The following is a 14,037-nucleotide window of genomic DNA, read 5'->3' on the forward strand; positions in this document are numbered from 1 at the left end:
CTTCCATAAAGAGACAGCTCAATTTACCACCAAGCCCCAAATCCATATGCTGGGATAAAATTATTACAATTGAAACTCTTTAAAAAAGCTTTACTATGAGGAATTTCTGCCAATTGTTTTCAATTACTTGCCTCAAAATTATTTTAATATGCATTTTTGAAGAGAAGGACTTGAAAAGGAACAGCTGGATTTAGGACTATTATATCCCTATCTCCATTCTACATGCCTTCCAATGGATCTTGGCTTGATAGTGCAGGACTAATATTTTCTTTTCTCAGGCCTCAGTCCTTCTAGGTCAGGCTTTTTGGAGCACTTTGTATTACTACAGTTCTTAAAAGGTGCTTAATATCCACCATACCAACCAATCTACTGGTCATCAATGCCTGGAAAATAATTATTGAATTATTTACTTGCTAAACTGTCTTTCCAATGAAGTCACTTTATGATCAGTTTATTAGTAACCCAATTTAGAGAATAGGGTGAAATGGTGTTCTGAAGTTAGAAGAGAGAATTCCATCAACTCCAAGAAGCTCAAGCTTTGGTAGAGCTGTAGGAATAAATCCTTCATGTTTCTGAATTTTTTCAAAGCTCACAAAAGAGATTGCTGCCAAAGAGGCTTTTCCTTTCTTTTATTGTGTAATTTCATTCAATTCAGATCAAGTTACCCAACTGAACCTGTAAACATCAATAGTGCATTGAATTTTGGACCAGATTTTCTAGAGATTAAGTTCCACACAAGCACCAAAATAAGTAGTCAGGTTTTCAATAAAGCTCCAGTTTTGGTGGCTCTACATGTCAAACATGGCTGTTGAGTGTTTTGAAAAAACTGAGGGTGGATTCTCAGGAGCTTTGATTGTTGCCACCCTGGCTGACACTTTACACCTGCTGGAGACCTGCACCCCAGGGCCTAACTCTGGACACATGAAAAAAGGCATTTATGGCATAAAATCCCTTCACTCAAACAAGTGAATTTACTTCAAGCCCCAACTAAACCCATTTTAAAAACTTAAACAGATTGAGCACGAATACAAAGCTCACTTGCTCTATTACTCTACTCTTAATAAAAAGGATTTTTTTTTCTAGAACAAACATTGTGTCTTCTTTCATAACCTTTTGCACAAAATCAGCTACCACTGACCATTCAGGACCAGACTGTCTCTCTGAGGATGGCAGCCTCAAGGCAGCAGGGGTAGGTTTCCAGTCCTTTAAACTGGTGTATGCAAAGTCAAATCCATTCCCTAGGCTACTTATCTGACAAAACGTTCAGCTTGGCTTCACCCCCAAGTGTGATTCCTACAGTACATCATCCACTGCTTACAGGAGAGCTGAGTCTCAAAATCCTCCTGATGATCCCATGGTGGGAGATTTCAACAAACCTTCAGAATCCAGACTCACAAAAGGATGGAAAAAGAGTCTCACCTGAGCAGAGCTCAGGTGGTTATTCCACACAGCTGCTCCAACCCTCATCCTCAAAAAGAGGATGAAAAACTAGGAGAAAGTGAATAAATGTCCTCAAGCCGCTCCCTGTAATGCCCATCACAAAGGGCTGCCCAGAGATTACCTTTGCCAAAGACAATCCTCCAGAAATAACTCATTTCCCACAGCTCTGAATTAGAAATAAATAGCTCTGATGACACCCAGCACAAGAACTGGAATTGCTTATACAGAATTTAGACCACAGTGACAAATCTATGTTTCCAGGGAGGTGAGGGCCTGGATTCAGAGTGGCCAGGCATCACCCAAGACAACCAGGAACAGGAGAAGAGCCAGCTCAGGGAGAGGCTGGGAAAGGAGAAGTATCTTTCAAAGGAGACAGATAATGGATGCATATATGCATAAATACATAGCTAGATCCATAGATCAGAAGCATTATGCAAATTAATGCAGATCTGAATTTGCATAAGACCTCTAGCTTTTTGGCCCACTGCCCTCACATAATCAAACCTGTGCTCTGTACCCGGGTGAGATCCTCTAGATCAGTATATCAAAGGGTAGGAAATATCACAGCTGATAAAGAAGAATGTTTCATTTAATAAATAAACAAATGTTTTCAGTTTCTCATTTCATTTATCTGATGAACTTTCCAAACCAGCTTCACTGGTGTTTCACCCTGACGTGGAGCAGAGCTCCCTGCAGCATTTGGCCTAAAGAAGCTCTTGTGACAGTGTCCTGCTTGGACACAACGGAGGGGGAAAGGTCTGCTGAGGGGACCTGAAACCAAAACCACCAGCAGGAAGACACGGAAAAGGAAACCCTACACAGAGCCAATGCCAAGAACAGTCTGCCTGTTCACTTCCTCCCAGGTTCTTCTCTTCCTTCCTGCTGACACTTTTCTTCCATGTCAGCATCTTCATCAACACTTAAGCGCCTGAGAAATCTGAGTCTCACCTTCAAAATCTCCAAAGCATTTGGGAATCAGAGCACAATGTATTTACTGCAGCATCAAGACTTCTAAAAACAGGACTTTGACTCATGATCCAGGGAGCTGATCCTGCTATTTTTTTTCCCTCTAAGCTACTCTTTGACATTTTTGGAAGAGCTCTCTAAGATGCCTATTTTACCAGTGCAGAACATCATGACTGAGAGATGAACCACTGATAGCAACACTACAGACTGTTCCTCAAATGTTAGCAACAAAACACCACTTGGGATATTTTGCATTTGCAGGGGAAATGATTAGCAACCACAAACTCAGACAATATGAGTGCCTGATTCCAGGATTTAAAAATCATTATATTCTGAATATTTCTAGTCAGAAAGCTGGCTGAAAATCTCATTAAAAAAAAAAAATCACATTCCTGGATTTACTACAATCATAGTTATACCAAAATAACATGTAGCCCAGCATCTCTGACACTGTCCTGTAGTTGATACCCAAGAGAAGACTGTGGAGATGGGACAGAACCAGTGCAGACATGCTGTCCCAGGTTTCAGCAACCACATACCTATGAACTTTACTAAATCACTTGCCAGACCATTGCCCTACTGGACCTTTCCTGGATGAACTTCTCTAATCTCTAATGAACCCAACATGATGGGGCAATGACTTCTGCAATTTAACTATGAGTTATATCAAGAAGACATGCCTATGGTTATTTCAAACATGCTGCTTCACACTCTGAATGAAGGCCCCCAAACTCCATTATTGTGAGAAACAGTAAATATTCCTTCACTACTTGCCTTTTCTGCATCTTTCTTGATCTTACAAATCCCCCTCAGCCTCGTACTGTCTCTCTCATCTACTCTGAGCCCTGAAGCACAGCAATACACAAACAAGATAATCACAGAAACAATTCAAATGACCTCAGTACGTCACGCTTAAAACAAAAAGTGCTCTTTTCTAGGAGTTAACCTTCAATGACAGCAACATTTGGAACACATTCTTTTCACTTTTCTACTCCTCCAAGTACCATGATGCTCTGCTGGAGTGGGTGTCTTGGAAGATGTGATCTCATTATAGCCATGGAAGCCTAAGGAGTAAATCTGGCATGTAGGAGTAGAGGAAGTGGTATCAGATTAGAGGCTGCAGGCAGGTGCTCCTGTTGGAATGCTCATACAAGTGCTGACATGCTGGGAAGGCAGGGAAGGAGACACTGGATCAGCTGAGAGGGCCATGGAAACGAGAATCATTGCTAACTGAACTGCTAAACCATCTCTTGTAGCCAAACTTCACATGAGCACACAGAGAGGAACATGAGAAGAGAGAGACATCACTACCTGTGTGCACAGCATTTCTACCTCCAGCAGATCTGAAAGCAGGCTTCACCCAAAATTATAAGCTGGGCCCCAATTTTCTACTATTTGCACTATTTGAGGTTAGAATTCTATGTTCTGGCCCCTCCTTTGAGAAACTGAAAAATCTGGTGAAGAAAGGGAAAAAGAGCAGCCTTGAATCCAATGCTTCACTCATGACCACAGCTGCAGAAATATTCATCAGAGCCCCTGCTAAGAAAAGCTCCACTTGCAAAAAACATATCCTACAGTAATGAATGTTTACTGAAACAGACATTTAAAAACCCCCCAAAAACAACAAAACCCCTCCAAAAGGGTGAAAAATTACCTTTCCCTGAAAAACGAAGCATATTTTACAGAAGGGAAACATGAAGAATGCTCTTGGGTGATGAATACTAAAATAATTCTAAAATGATCAATGAACTGACCCCTAGAACCACTGTTTTCTTATCTACAACGATCCAACACCTAAAATGACGGCCATGATCTGCCCTGGAGAATAATTCTGTCTTTTAATGGGCTACAACCCCATATCACCTCAACATCCACCAACTAGGCTTCTTGTTTGCCTGCACAGCTTGAAAAGGATGCTCCAAATCACTTCTGTAGCTATTTTGTGACACACAGAGGAATTCCTTACATTTCACACTACACAAACACAGTGTAAATGTGGCTGGCAAAGGACTTTTTTTTGCTGTGTAGGGCATAGGAAATATGCATTTAATGCAATAGCTTAACTCTGCTGCATGTGTTATACCGAGTTCAAGCCTCTTGACAATATTTGTTTATTCCTTCCTTAAACAACTGGGCACCACCCTCTGTCCTTCCCAGCCACCAAAACCTTTTTTTCACAGCTTTTAGCATTTCCAAAATAAACGCCCAAGAAGTCCCTTAATGTGACATCTTCTATCCTCTCATTCGAAGTGGCAAATGCTGGATTAACAATACTCCATGAACTACTGGAGGGGAGTTAATTACAGATACAAACAAGCAGCAGTCTTGATCAACTGAAAGAAAAATTTGAGACAAGTAAATTATGCAGTTTATTATCATCCCATCTCTTGCTTTGTCTTGTCCCTGGGCATCATCAACTTCTGCAGCCTCAACTGAAGCAATATTCTCTATCCTTCTTCCAGGTTAATTACTGCTTATACCTGCTTCCTTTTACATGTACTTATAGACTCTGCCAGGATTAGGAAAATCCAATTTGGGTTAACTCAAAACTGCCTTTTTAAAAATTTTATTTATTATTATTGCGAGTTTTTTCTTGCAAAAATGAAAAAAAATATTTTGCCACGGGTCAAGCAAAATATAAAATTTGACATGAAAAGTGAAACAGTATTTTCATCTCAGGTTGGGAATATTTTCCAGGTCTATACAACATGAAGCACTTTATTCTGAGCTCTGGTAATAAAAGCCAAGAAAATGGCTGGATTAACGATTTTCTTTCTTATCTGTCAGTAACACAGGTAGGGGACTCTCAGATTCGCACTCTCCATATGGCTAATACTTGAAGTCCATGAAAAGTGGAAGAAATGGGAGAGTCTGAAGCACAACCTTCAACACACTGAAATGAGAATTACAGCAGGAATTGAAAAATATTGGCTTATTCAGGTACATTGACTTAGACATATATCTACTCATTAAATTTTTGGGGAACAGAAAAGTGCTGCAAATGTTTTGAAAGTGATAAAATTATTCCTGTAGGTCATATCAAAACAATTTTCCTGAAAGCACCTCCACTGGTGGAAAGGATTTTATAAACACAGCCTCAGTTTCTGAATAGTTTCAGTGAACGAAGGGTTCATTTGGCACAAAATGTTTGGGCAAATGGGCGTATTATGAAACAAGTTCAGCATTTCCACTCTCCTAAACACGAGCCACACAAACACCAGTATTTAGAACAAATATTTCCTCTGATTTCTCTTGACAGAAATACCTGAAAACAAACTGGGGAATTATTGATGAAAAACAACAGCAGTCAAAAAACTTGACTTCAGGAACATCATAATTATGTAAAGCAGGAATGAATTTAATAAGTTTGGGGTTGGCTTGGTAGTGCAAAGCCAACACAAACAAAGAACCCAAAATAAATCAAAACAAACAACCACCTTAACTCCACCTTCCCTATAAAATTCACCAGAGCTGTGTATTCTTTTCCCCAGCACTTGGGAACACACAAATGGACAAGTAGCCTGTGTGAAGGGACAAACTGGACACTTGTTAGAATCTTTCTAATTGAAGCTCAGTTTCCTAGAGTTCTTCTTTGAGTTCTGACTTCAAACTGAAATAATCAAAGCAAAAGTCAGTTCATATCTGGGATATTCATGTCATTCCAGAGCACAAGAATGAGTTTTCATTGTCTTTCGAACCACCCGAGCCAGTGGTTCATTCAGAATTTACAGCTCACAGGAGCTCATCCAGTTATTTCTAAAGTGAGTAAAATCAAGCCTCTCAGACTTGCCTAAGATGCTCATACAGAGAGTTTCAAAGATTTTTGTAAGTACTAAATAACACTTTTTACATACAGACAATCTCAGGCCTACCAAAGAAAGCACAGGCAGCAAATATCGCGACTGATATCTGGTGTGAGCACACAAGTTCTGATGCACTGGGACCAGAGTGCTCAGCATCTTAAATAACAAGCCCTAAATGACTGGTCACCCCCCAAAAATCTAATCCTACTAAATCACTATCAGGTCCAGAAATCATTCATTGCTGTCATACTAGTAACTTTTATGGAGTTTCTGACTAATTTCAGAAGCAGTTTCTTGCTTATGTCTTCCAAATAAACAACAGAAATAATTAAATAAATGAAGTTTCTCAACTTTTTCAAACAATTCTGCTCTGTCCTACAGCACAATACTGTATGTCTACTCCGGTCTTATTTATTTAACAAAGTATATTTTAAATACAGAAACAGAAAACAGATGGGATTGGCAGGGACCTCTGGAGATCATCCAGTCCAATCCCCTGCTCAAGCAGGGTCACCTGGAGCAGGTTGCACAGGATGGTGACCAGAAAATCATTCTTGCAGATATGCCCAGTGACTTTTTAATGAATAATTATTATTGCTATTATTATTTTGATGCCAGCTACAGTCATCAAAAAAGTCATATTAAAACATACTACCATCAACCAGTCCGTGTCCCTTCCTGCCCCTCTTTTATGCAAAACTACATCTTATGCCCCAGTGAGGAATGTGCACACAGGGAGTATTTTGAGATGCTAGAGAAGGAACTGGACTGACGTCTGATGGTAGTGGAAAAACAATCCTCTACCTTGGTCTTGTAAGTTTGACCAACACTTTCAAGTTTGCCCATTTTGCACTGAAGTCAAAGGCATAATGTCAATATGCAGAAATCCATGGAAAGTGTGAGACAGCAAAGGCAGGGCTCTACGGAAAGCTGAGAACCCTAAAATCTACTCAACAAGGAAATTCACTCCCAACTTTTCATCTCATACTCATTCATGCTGGAAAAGACTTAGGTTTCATCTTCTAATACACTAAGCAACTATGTAGCAGAGAGTCTTTTTGATGGCTGTTTCTTGATTGTATAAATCATAATATTTATCATAAATCAGCCCTGCCAAGAACTGGCTGCATTTTGAGCACAGCACAACGACAGTGACTCTCTTTGAAATAGGAGACTTTGCTGCTCTCCACTTTGATGTCTTTTTGTAATTCATGTGACTTCAGTGTTTTCACTGATCTTTGCAATTTCTAGCATTGGAAAAGACACCATTCCTTAGGGAAGGCTTGAATGGCACACACATCTGACTGGGAAACACATCCATTATAGGCTGAAATCCTGCACTCTCAGGTGAACACACATCCTCCCTTTTTTTAAAGTAAGTGCTAAACACAATGTGGCTCCCAAAGCTTTGGTTATTTTCAATGTATTTTACAGTTTTTCCTCTCAATATAGGGCAGACTGTTTAGAAATTTGCTATTATGAGAAAGTTAAGATGAATTCACAAAAGATACAAAACTGACACAAACAAGATGAAGCAGTAAGGATACAGTATGAAACTCTGAGCTTTCTGAACCAAGACACTACAGGCTTATCAGACCAACTGACAGAGCATCCACAAGGGATTTAACTGATTTAACATACACATATAAACTTCACACTCTAAGCTGACCATTCTTTACTTTCCTCAGTGTTCCATGTAGAGAAATCTTTACTGTGATTGATTACCTCCTCCAGGGAGTAAGTATTAAACAAAAAAAAAAAAAAGGCTCAGACAACAAGAAGACTTGCAGAAACAAGAGACTGAGATTGATGCTGCTGTCACACAGCTCCCAGTTTCTTAATTTATTATGACAGTCTGAGAATCTACCTTCATAGTTGACAGAGACCAAGATTTATTCCACACTTCTGATTATTTCCCCATACCTAACAAAAAACCTTGGGCCCGTGCTGATTTATACTCTCACTTGTTTCGGTACTTCTCAGATCACACTGGCTTAAGAAAGCAAACATATGGCAAATTAACATGTAAAGAAAGTTATATCTCATTTAAACTCCAGAGATTAATGTGGGGTGACCAAACATTAGAGCACTTTTAAAAGGGGGAAACTTTAGGATGCAGGAATAGAAGCAGCAGGCTCAGAAAAGCACTGTGTTCAGATTCCAGTTTCAGAGAGGGCTGGATATCAGACACCTTCCCACTAACCACAGAGAAAATTCCGTGTTTTTATTGGATTTTGGAAGATCATCAGAACTAACATATTATAAACCCATCTTGAAAGAGAGATTTAACTGAGTTCTGGGATCGCCTGCTACCATTTGCACCATGAAGACTTTTACAGGCAATCGAGTAAGAGAAGCAGACATATATACAGAACTTGCATGTAAACATCTAATTAAGAATTGTCTATGGAACATTTACCTCCCAGCTATTCATATTTCCTCAGCACCCAGTCATCAGTCAGAAGAACAGTAGTACATGTTCTGAAATACCACAAAGACTGGATACTTTAAATTGCTGTGATGAATCACAGCTGCTATTATTAATCTAATGTACAGTCCAAACAAGACTGATAAAAGATCTGAAACCAGAAATACAGTAAAAATCACTTGGCTGAAGAAATATGTTAGAAATAACTAACTTTCTCTTGCATCCGAAAAATAAAGAACTTTAAAAAACGCATTTTAAGTTTTTCATGCTGAAAGAAGGCATTTGTCACTAAAATGCAGTTTGTTGTGCTCTTTGCAGCGTGGACTTTTGGGAATGCACTCACTGCAGCTTGTCTGGGGAAGGTTCAGCAGCTAAATACCTCTGGGCTCCTATTTGCAGGGCTCCCCTCATCCCAAAGTTCTTACTCTGCTCCAAGCACCTAATCACTGCAGGAATACAGAACTCATGAAGGTTTAAAACATACACATACATCTATTGTTAAACCTTGCATTTCAACAGTTTTCATCTAGTCTGTAAACAGATATTTACATTATATACATATAAATATAGAGATATTTATATTATATACATTCCCTTTCCCATCTGGGAATGTGGCCTGGGCCCTTCACAGTTAGAACAGCTCCCAACTCGATCCCTGAGCCCCGATCTGAGAGTCTGACCTGCCCCTCTTAAGGCATAAAACAACCACCAAGTCCTGAAATTCTGCTCATTTCTAGTGATTCCAGCGAGAAAGAGCTTCAAGATTTACATTATTAACCTTCTGTACAAAAAATACCATCCTTTTACATGAGTTCTAATAAAAATGAGGAGTTCTGAAAAGAAGACTATTGGGTGTATTCAACCTTCCTCCATCTGCCAAGGAGTTTGAGATTACCAACCATGAAAATCTGGAAGGGAATTTATGACTGATAATATTATTAGAGGCCCTGCTAATGTGCTGGAGGAAGACAACACTTAACTGTCAGCTCATCTTTCTGGAACTGGGAAAGAAGGGCAAGGAAAACTGGAGAAGAAGACCAAAGAAATGGACCCTTTTTCAGCTTCTCTTTAAAAGATTTTTTTTAAAATTAAACTAAAAATAACTTTCCAAAAGCTGCTTAGTTTTATATTAAAAATGTTTGCATTAAAAAAAAATCGATTTGATCTGTTGGGAAACATAAAGAAAAATAAACATCAGTAACAGAAGCATTTGTTTGGAGTTTAGGCAAGCAACACATTGTGCACAGCTGTCTGGAGAAGAAGAAAAATCCAGCTAAATTAAAAGGAAGACACTGGTCTCTTTAATCATAGCAGCGATTATGCAATGCTGAGTTATGTACCACTACTTGACATTACACATCTGGGAGCTCTAGAAAGGATTTCTCATCCATTTGCAGCTCTCCTCCCACTTCATGTAGGACTGTCAGATCAGACCACAATCCCACATCCCAGTGTGAACATTCAAACAGCAGGGTAGGAACAGGCAGATTTTGACCAGATTCCAACTGGTTTGGCTTTATTTTGAAAGAAAAACATGGAGCACTGGAACATTCACTGAAAGATGATGAGCGGTATGATGGGATATACATGTATTTAAAGGATGATCTAAAGGCTGGACTCAGTCTTAAGAGGTCTTTTCCAACCTAAATGATTCTGTGATTCTCTGTGTGTGTATTCTAATGTTAGTTTTGCCACCTGAGTCAGACCAGATTTGTACCACCCAGGTAGGAGTTAAGCCAACATGCCACGGTTAAAACCTCTTCTCTCTTAAAATAAGCCAACAGATATTAAAGGAGCACTGCAACACAGGCACTTGGGTTTAGATCTTGAGCTCAGATCTCAGAAGAAATGAAACTGTGGGATTTCAAACGTGAAGTTTTACAGGAATTAGGGATCCCAAGGCCCATTTTATAACAGGCACCTCCAGGCCTGTGACTCATCTGCCCCCTGGTTTGTCTCAGAAGTTTCTCCTTTAGCTGCAGGCTCCCAAATGCTGCAGCTGCTGCTTTGCTTCCCCCACCAGAGCTGGCCAAGGAACACCACTCCTGGAGCAGGTTCCCTTGCTCCAGGGAAAGTGCCACCTCTCCTTCCTCACAGGGGTTTCCACATGACTTAGTCACTCTGTCCAGAAATGCAAAGTAGCATCTAAGAACAGAAATATAAAAAACTGATGTCCATTATTCAGGCTGGAAAATGAGGCCTTCTGCCCCAAGCACACCTCCTACCACACTGAACATCCATGAAACCTGTAATGCACATTGGTAACTGCATTTCTGGCTGGATTTATAACCAGAAGTTCACTCAGCTTCCCAGGATTCTTCTCAGTCAGACACAGGATTAGCTGCTGAAGAACCACGAACTAGGCTGAACCATCAAAACCTAATTCTATACTTTATCTGCAGGAGGTCTAACACACAATAGAATCAACTGAGATGTTGTATTATAGATGTCAAAAGTAAGTAATTGCTATTTTTCTGTAAGAGAAACTACAGCTGCACAGAATATTTGAAATCAGAGTGTGTAAGCAGGGATGCAGAAGGGTAAGGATTCTATTTTTGGTGCAGACATTGAGATGCCTCAATCATCCTGTGTGAAGACTGAGAAGTAACTTCATCTCTTTGCCCTAGTTACTCATCTATAAATCAATTAAAATTATACTTTTCCTTACAGGACTTTCTGAGGTTAAATCTATTAGTATTTGCAAGGTATTCATGTATGTTCCTACATTACAGCAATTAATACCACAGAAAAACCTAAAAAACCCTATTTTATAAATAAAATAAATAAGTTGCTGAATACATTATAATAGATTTTTTTCTCTATGCTGCTTTGTATCTTTTAAGATACTTTCTAAGAACAGTTTGCAACCATCTTGAGCACACTTACTAATGAGAGAAACATAAAAAGCAGAGGACTTCATGGAACCTATCCTTATCCTTAGAAAAAAAGAAGAGTTAAGATGAGTGCAGACTGGAAGCAAGAAGTGTTCATGCAAAAGAAAGCAAAGCTTATTCCCTATTAAAAAAGCAACTACCACAAATCGGAACAAAGGAGAAAATAATATAAAACAAATTATATTTTAGGAAGAATTCCCTCACACAACAGTCTGCCTCCAGGAGAAAAGGAGACAAGAGAAGAATTTGGAGGAGTTGTTACCTGGTTTTCTCAAATAAGAACCAACAACCATCAGCTTTTGTTTCTACGTATTTTTCTTGCACACTCTTCATTCCCCATTTTTTTCCCATTCTGTGAATGGGAAAGGTGAATTTCAGAAGGCTTGGAACAGCTGGAATATCAGCTGAGCCCTCTGGCAAGGAAATTCAGGGAAGCAAAGCTCTCTGCTTCCTGATCTGAACGGCCCTGGCACTGTCTTCCACCTTCTATTTGCAGATGCTGAATAAATTTGGGAGACTCAGTCAGCAAGAATTGCTTTCAGCAACCTTTCTAGCAAGCTAAACCCCAAGGTTTAGAAATCCATGATAAAATTCAGAACTCCCTTCCTTGGTGATGCTTCAGACCAACACAGCACATAACCTCCCAGGAAGTTTTTTTTATACAGTGCAGGAAATATTAATGTGAGATAATGAGAGACTTTCAGGAGAAAGGAAAAATAATTCAATGCTCTTTCTGAATTTCCCAGATGGAGTAACCAACTATTGCACTGCCTCCTTCACTTCTGCAGAGATACAAAACCAAACCAGTAAAAATCTAATTCTTGATGACATTTAATCTTCTTTTTCATCTTCTCTTCCCTGGAAGAAAACTAGTGTTTTTCTTTCATTTTATCCATTGATATTCCAGTACAGATTTTACCAGATATCTGAGAACAGACTCCAAATTACTACATTTGGATGGGCAAAGTGTTTGGCAATAATAGGAAGGAGGATCAGTTATGCCATAATTTTTCCTGAAGGTAAGAGAGAGAATGAAAAGTGACAGCATGACCCAATATATGAAAGACACAAAGGAGGAAAAATCAGTTTATCTCATGGAGAGAAAAATTATCAAGTAAGAAAGAATATCTGGACCAGTGAACTAATTCCTTATAAAAAAAAAAACAGATTGGTATTTCATATAAGAAAAGGGAAAACATATTTCTTGACTGGTTTCAAACTTATTGCATGAGACCAAATCTCAATCTGGCATCCACTGAGCAGAACTTACAGCAATTTTTGAGAAAGAACTACTGCTATTTCAAGTGATTGCAGCTCTAAAATAAATGACTTTTAGCTAGACAAGGATCTCATCCTATTTGAATATCCTGTGGTGACATTTCGTGCTATATTTGAGAAGTTCCTCAATAAAAACACCAAATAAGTCAGGTTCCTGTGAGGACAGTTTGGGGAATTTTCCAGTAAAAATTTTAGCCATGAATTCTTAACCAAATTATCTCTTCCCAACAAATAAATGAAGGAAGGAAGGAAGGATGGAAGGAGAAAGAACATTGCTACTAATCTTGTGCAGCATTCTTTGTCTCCTTAAAATCCATAAAAAAATAAGTGGTTTGTCAAAAAGCAGGAACAGGTGGAAAAAAGTGGGCTCCTCAAAACTTTGATTCCTTTCAATGTCTACTTTCATCATGGTGAAAGAGAAAATTTCTGGAAGAAGCAAACCAATTCCCAAAATTTTACAGAAATCCTAATTTAAATTTGTATGTTTTGGTTTTGATTTGAGATCTCACTGCAGCCTCTTAAATCCAGCCAACTGCATTTACACATTTCTGGTTTCAAAAAAAAAACAACAACCAAAACCCAAGTGGTTGAGTAGAACTTAATGAAAATCTAATTAGAAATTTGACTATCCTTGTAGCTTTAACCTCTGTGTTTCATGACCAGAGAGCAATAACACAGACAGCAGGTCCAAGAAAACCCCACAGATCTCCTGAATGGTTCATCCTTTATCAGGTCACTAGTTTTGTTGATCATTGTTCAAAAAGTTTTTGCCCTACTACAATGGAAGTAATTTGGAATGAGAATAAGAGTTTTTCTTTGTTTTTAAAATTAATGTGTGGCTGCTCTTTGTATAAGAAATACTACTTGCACAATTAATCATTTGACCACCTCAGACTGAGGCAAATAAATCTATTTAGTTCATTCTATAACACATGAAATTTGGAAGTTTGAGTCAAAAGCTTGTCAATGGTCAGGATATATAATTCAAATGAACAAATACTACTCAGTTTAAAAAGGAACACAGTAGGAAATACATCTACTGAAAGGGTAACCAAATCCTTGCTCTGACATTCCAGTTGCTCCATAGCTTCAGTTAGTGCAGGCTGGGGATACTGGACTTCAGTTTTCTGCTTCACTGTCTCATTTCTTGACTTTTATTGCAAGTATCTCAGTTTTTACCAAGGTAAAGCTGCAGCCTGACACAGAAAAATATCCCTTTCGCACACTT

At 38.9% G+C, this 14,037-nt stretch overlaps 1 protein-coding gene across 3 annotated transcripts in view; it reads right to left on the reverse strand.

Annotated features, from left to right (window-relative positions):
* The window catches only part of SCUBE1 (signal peptide, CUB domain and EGF like domain containing 1), a 175,774-nt gene that overhangs the window by 133,470 nt on the left and 28,267 nt on the right, over positions 1–14,037 (reverse strand). The window lies entirely within an intron of this gene.

The sequence above is a fragment of the Neopelma chrysocephalum genome, unplaced genomic scaffold (assembly GCF_003984885.1).
Source record: "Neopelma chrysocephalum unplaced genomic scaffold, ASM398488v2 Primary Assembly neopelma1_92, whole genome shotgun sequence".
NCBI classification, from domain to species: Eukaryota; Metazoa; Chordata; class Aves; order Passeriformes; family Pipridae; genus Neopelma; species Neopelma chrysocephalum.